Below are 6,105 nucleotides of genomic sequence, written 5' to 3' on the forward strand. Positions count from 1 at the left end.
CTATTCTCATAGACTTCCTAACCTTTTCTTCTTGGGTATACGCTGTTGTATTTTATCGTGGTTCATTTACAATTGATTAGACATTTACTGGGTACATGCTTCGTGAATTGTTATCCAAATGCGTATGCATGTTTTGTTTAACTATTTATTATATTTGCTGTGTAATTGGATACGATTGTAGGGTCCGCATCAATATTTTTTTCAGGAGTCGTACAAAATTTGCATTGCGTGGAATTTTTGTGCAAAACCTATATCTTTCGTTTGCTTTCAAAATTTATTTTGGTGCTAGTTTACCTATAAAACCATTACTTTTATTCAAAGTTTTTTTTAAGTGACTAGCAATTGGTTAGAGGTTTTAAGGGTACATGTTTCGTGAATTGTTGGCCAAATGCTTAAGCATGTTTGGCGAATTATAAAATTCAATGTGAATTCAATGACCTGCCAGATGCTTTAAACTGTCCATCAACATCTATACGCTTATTTGCCGATGATGCCATCCTTTACAGGCCTGTTAGTTGCCTGTCCGACAGCCAAGCATTGCAGGACCAGTTGAGCAGAGTTGCTGCGTGGGCCGGATCTTGGCAGCTAAAATTTAATGTAGCTAAATGCACATCCACGTCAATGGAGCCGGTTAAATTTTTGCATACATACAGTTATGGAGGCACTCCGCTTATTTCATCCCATTCCTTTGTATACCTGGGCATACAGGTTTCTAAATCGCTCAATTTTAGTGATCATATAAATTTTATTATGCGTAAGGCTAATGCCACCCTTTACATGCTTATGCAAACTCTCAAAGGAACTTCCCATGCTGTTAAGAGAACGGCTTATTTTAGTGTATGTTGTCCTTTACTGGAGTATGCTTCAGAGGTGTGGAATCCACATTTTATGTACATCATTAGGGATTTAGAAGCCATAAACAGAAGAGCGTTCAGATGGGCAAACGGCTTTAGAAAGTATGACAGTATTACATCTTCAATGGAAAACATGTCTTGGCACACTCTTGAAGAGAGAAGATGCACTAAGGATAAAAACACTTTACTGAAAATTTTAAATCAAGACCTTATGGTCGATTTTAAAAAGTTTACACTGTGCAACTCCGCCTATTTTACTCGTTGGTCTAATATTAGGCACACTATTAATACAGATGCCATGAAGTTCTCATTTTTTAACCGAGTCATGAAGTTTTGATATATATATGGAACAAGCTCAATAGCAGATTTTATTTAACTCTCGATTTTACAAGAATATCTGATCTCTTTTATCGTTATAGTCGCATCTTGTCTCTAAAGGCTTATCGGGCCACAAGAGATATTTTATCGAGATAGATAGATAGAATTTCATGCGCAGTTAAAGTTAAAAGGTTAAGCAAAACCTCTATTTGCTAATATCATACACGATATGTTCATTGCAGCTGAATATTTGCGATGCCATGAGAGGGGAGGATTTCCATCAGTGCAAGCTGTCTATTCTCTCAGCTCTTTAGAGCTTAAATACAGCGAATCATCAGATCTCACAGATATATGGCTGTTGGGCGTACCTTATCCTACGGGTAATCTTTAGTTGTCCTTCCTCTCAAATCATCTTAATGCCGCTTTCAACCTATGATACTAGTATTATTAGTTTTCCAATATTCCTCGTCTTCTATTGTTTTTCTAGATGCTGCTATGTAATTCAATTGTTTAGCATATCATCTGGGAAATGGGAGGTTACGATATCAAATCATCTGCGATACGGATTCTTCATTCTAAGTTTTAATAGCTATTGCTGGACAGGCAAACATCCGAACAGATGACAAACTTTTGAGATTCATATATATATAAAGATTACTATCTCATCGCTTACAAACATGACAGTCTAAATAGTGATTAGAGAATGCTGTATATCTCCATAGTTATCATTCAATCCTCTCATAGTTATATGATCCTGTTGACAGTTCAAGCACTTGTACATCTTCCATCTCCAGAGATGTTCTTCCTGTTGAGCTGTATATTGTCTTCTATTCCTCTCTAGTACCATCTACACTGTACGTGTCTCCACTCCTGTTCTATTCTTCTAAGAGCCTTTGATTGTCAGGTCTGGGTCTCTGCTACTCACTAGCTGACCAGCTATTGGTAAGTTGTGGATTATTTTGTGTTATTTAGATGTCATGATGGAACCATTGTGTGAATAGTAAATCTGTGTATATTTTGTTTTGTTAGATGCTTCATAAAAAGGTTAGATAACTCCTAAATTTATCTTCACTTTAACCATTTCATGACCAAGCTATCCTGATTCGTTGTCTGTCATTAGCTTATTATGGTTGATCTGTCATGTTTTATATGTGCGTACTTGATCTTTTCAATTCTCTATTTCATCAAGTTCCGTCAGTTTCTATTATTAACTCTTATAATTACAGCACTATTTTGAAGACGTTGAAAAAGTTTTTAAGCTGATCTATTCATTTGCATAGCAAAAATTAAATATTGCATCGAAATAACCAATATTAACAAGATGGAGTCCACTGGTATTATGAATTGGTGGTATAACTTTAGAATTTGCAGGAGTACTTAGTTTATAGTATATTCCATCTTCTTACTAGTTATAGTTATACCATGTTTCAATCACTCACTCTACACTCAACCTGCTCATTGCCAAATCTTCACATTTATTTTTTTTAAGTACTTTAAGCGTTCCTACAACAGAAAGTTCTTACGTTCCTATAAGAACAGTGAAGTACATGTTAATTGCCTGATTCGGTCCAAGATCTTTCCAAACTCACCTCTTTAGCCATGCGAAAAGGAAAAACTTAACTCAACTTTTTTAATTTGTGGGCTGTATAGTAACTGCCATATAAGCGGTTTGCATCAGCAAATTTTCTCCCTTTTATGATCAATATCACTGGTTATATAGACCATGATTGTAGTAATTTTACAACGAGGAGATGAGAACTACACATTTTCTGCATTGATTTACAACGTTTTGCTTATTTGTTCCAATCAGTATGGTCTATTCTGCAAAGTAAAACTAATGACACATTTTGTTATTGGTTCTACAATAAAGCAAAACGACAAAATCTTGATGTTTATTATAAGCTAGACCCTTGCATAGAGAGGTCAAGGTTATAATAAAAGATAACTTTCGACGATACTTCAACTCTTGACATTCAGATTAGTAGATCGCTTTAACACATGCGCTAGTCAACTGCCTTTAAGTATTTATGAGCAATTTGCACAGCTGTCCTATTCTCTGTTTTATCTACACATTTGACGATCTATCCCAACAAATTAGTATGTCGCGAAAGATATGTATATAATAAATATCACGCTACACGCACGTATATAACAATATTACGCTATATGCATGTTGTTTTTCCTCCGCAAGTGCGGTGAGATAAACTAACATTCTAATTGAATATGAAAACTCGACCGACTTGACACTTTACGTTATACAAACATTTTTAAATAGTATGAAGTGGAAACTAAATAAAATTTCTACGTTATCCGGAATTTATGTTATAGGATATATACATTATAGGAGTGTCTAATGTATCTGATATACACATTATATGAGTGTCTACTGTATAGGAGTGTCTACTGTATAGGAGTGTCTACTGTATAAGAGTGTCTACTGTATAGGAGTGTCTACTGTATAGGGGTGTCTGCTGTATAGGAGTATCTACTGTATAGGAGTGTCTACTGTATATGAGTGTCTACTGTATAGGAGTGTCTGATGTATCTGATATATACATTATATGAGTGTCTACTGTATAAGAGTGTCTACTGTATAGGAGTGTCTACTGTATAGGAGTGTCTTTTGTATAGGAGTGTCTACTGTATAGGAGTGTCTACTGTATAGGAGTGTCTACTGTATTGGAGTGTCTACTGTATAAGAGTGTCTATTGTATAAGAGTGTCTACTGTATAGGAGTGTCTACTGTATAGGAGTGTCTACTGTATAGGAGTGTCTACTGTATAGGAGTGTCTACTGTATAAGAGTGTCTACTGTATAGGAGTGTCTACTGTATAGGGGTGTCTGCTGTATAGGAGTGTCTACTGTATAGGAGTGTCTATTGTATAGGAGTGTCTACTGTATAGGAGTGTCTACTGTATAGGGGTGTCTGCTGTATAGGAGTGTCTACTGTATAGGGGTGTCTACTGTATAGGAGTGTCTACTGTATAGGAGTGTCTACTGTATAGGAGTGTCTACTGTATATGAGTGTCTACTGTATATGAGTGTCTGATGTATCTGATATATACATTATATGAGTGTCTACTGTATAGGAGTGTCTACTGTATAGGGGTGTCTACTGTATATGAGTGTTTACTGTATAGGAGTGTCTACTGTATAGGAGTGTCTACTGTATAGGAGTGTCTACTGTATAGGAGTGTCTACTGTATATGAGTGTCTGATGTATCTGATATATACATTATATGAGTGTCTACTGTATAAGAGTGTCTACTATATAGGAGTGTCTACTGTATAGGAGTGTCTTTGGTATAGGAGTGTCTACTGTATAGGATTGTCTACTGTATAGGAGTGTCTACTGTATAAGAGTGTCTATTGTATAAGAGTGTCTACTGTATAGGAGTGTCTTTGGTATAGGAGTGTCTACTGTATAGGAGTGTCTACTGTATAGGAGTGTCTACTGTATAGGAGTGTCTACTGTATAGGAGTGTCTACTGTATAGGAGTGTCTACTGTATAAGAGTGTCTATTGTATAAGAGTGTCTACTGTATAGGAGTGTCTACTGTATAGGAGTGTCTACTGTATAGGAGTGTCTACTGTATAGGAGTGTCTACTGTATTGGAGTGTCTACTGTATAGGAGTGTCTACTGTATAGGAGTGTCTACTGTATAGGAGTGTCTACTGTATATGAGTGTCTACTGTATATGAGTGTCTGATGTATCTGATATATACATTATATGAGTGTCTACTGTATAGGAGTGTCTACTGTATAGGGGTGTCTACTGTATATGAGTGTTTACTGTATAGGAGTGTCTACTGTATAGGAGTGTCTACTGTATAGGAGTGTCTACTGTATAGGAGTGTCTACTGTATATGAGTGTCTGATGTATCTGATATATACATTATATGAGTGTCTACTGTATAAGAGTGTCTACTATATAGGAGTGTCTACTGTATAGGAGTGTCTTTGGTATAGGAGTGTCTACTGTATAGGATTGTCTACTGTATAGGAGTGTCTACTGTATAAGAGTGTCTATTGTATAAGAGTGTCTACTGTATAGGAGTGTCTTTGGTATAGGAGTGTCTACTGTATAGGAGTGTCTACTGTATAGGAGTGTCTACTGTATAGGAGTGTCTACTGTATAGGAGTGTCTACTGTATAGGAGTGTCTACTGTATAAGAGTGTCTATTGTATAAGAGTGTCTACTGTATAGGAGTGTCTACTGTATAGGAGTGTCTACTGTATAGGAGTGTCTACTGTATAGGAGTGTCTACTGTATTGGAGTGTCTACTGTATAGGAGTGTCTACTGTATATGAGTGTCTACTCAGTATGAAAAAAACAACAAAAATGTTATCATTGTTGTACAGCAGACACCCCTGTACAGTAGACACTCCTATACAGTGGACACCCCTATACAGTAGACACCCCTATACAGTATAGACTCTACTGTATAGGAGTGTCTACTGTATAGGGGTGTCCACTGTATAGGGGTGTCTATTGTATAGGGGTGTCTATTGTAAAATACGGTGTGCACATTTATGCAAATCATTTTAAAATCTGCACTAGAAGGGAACTCCTTTTCCTAATCAACTTTTACCATCAAGTCTGTTGGTCCTAGAACAGTAAACCGTCATAACAATATCATAACAATGAGGCCACCTTGACTAGTCAAGGTGAGAAATAGTCAAAACATGGGACATAAACAGAAACATTCATAATATATTACAGAAACAATAATAAATGAATTGGAAAAAAAGTTATTTAGTTATTAGATTTAGCTCATGACATCAGCTACCAGTTGCTATCTGACTGCTGCTTCCAGTTTGACATTTCAGCTTCATTTTGTTTCTCAAATTCTTCTACACTGCCTGTTGATGAATTTGACAGCAGCAAGCTAAGATCGCACCCCTATTATACTAAATAAAATAATTATTACT

The sequence above is a fragment of the Watersipora subatra genome, chromosome 6 (genome assembly GCF_963576615.1).
Source record: "Watersipora subatra chromosome 6, tzWatSuba1.1, whole genome shotgun sequence".
Lineage (NCBI taxonomy): Eukaryota > Metazoa > Bryozoa > Gymnolaemata > Cheilostomatida > Watersiporidae > Watersipora > Watersipora subatra.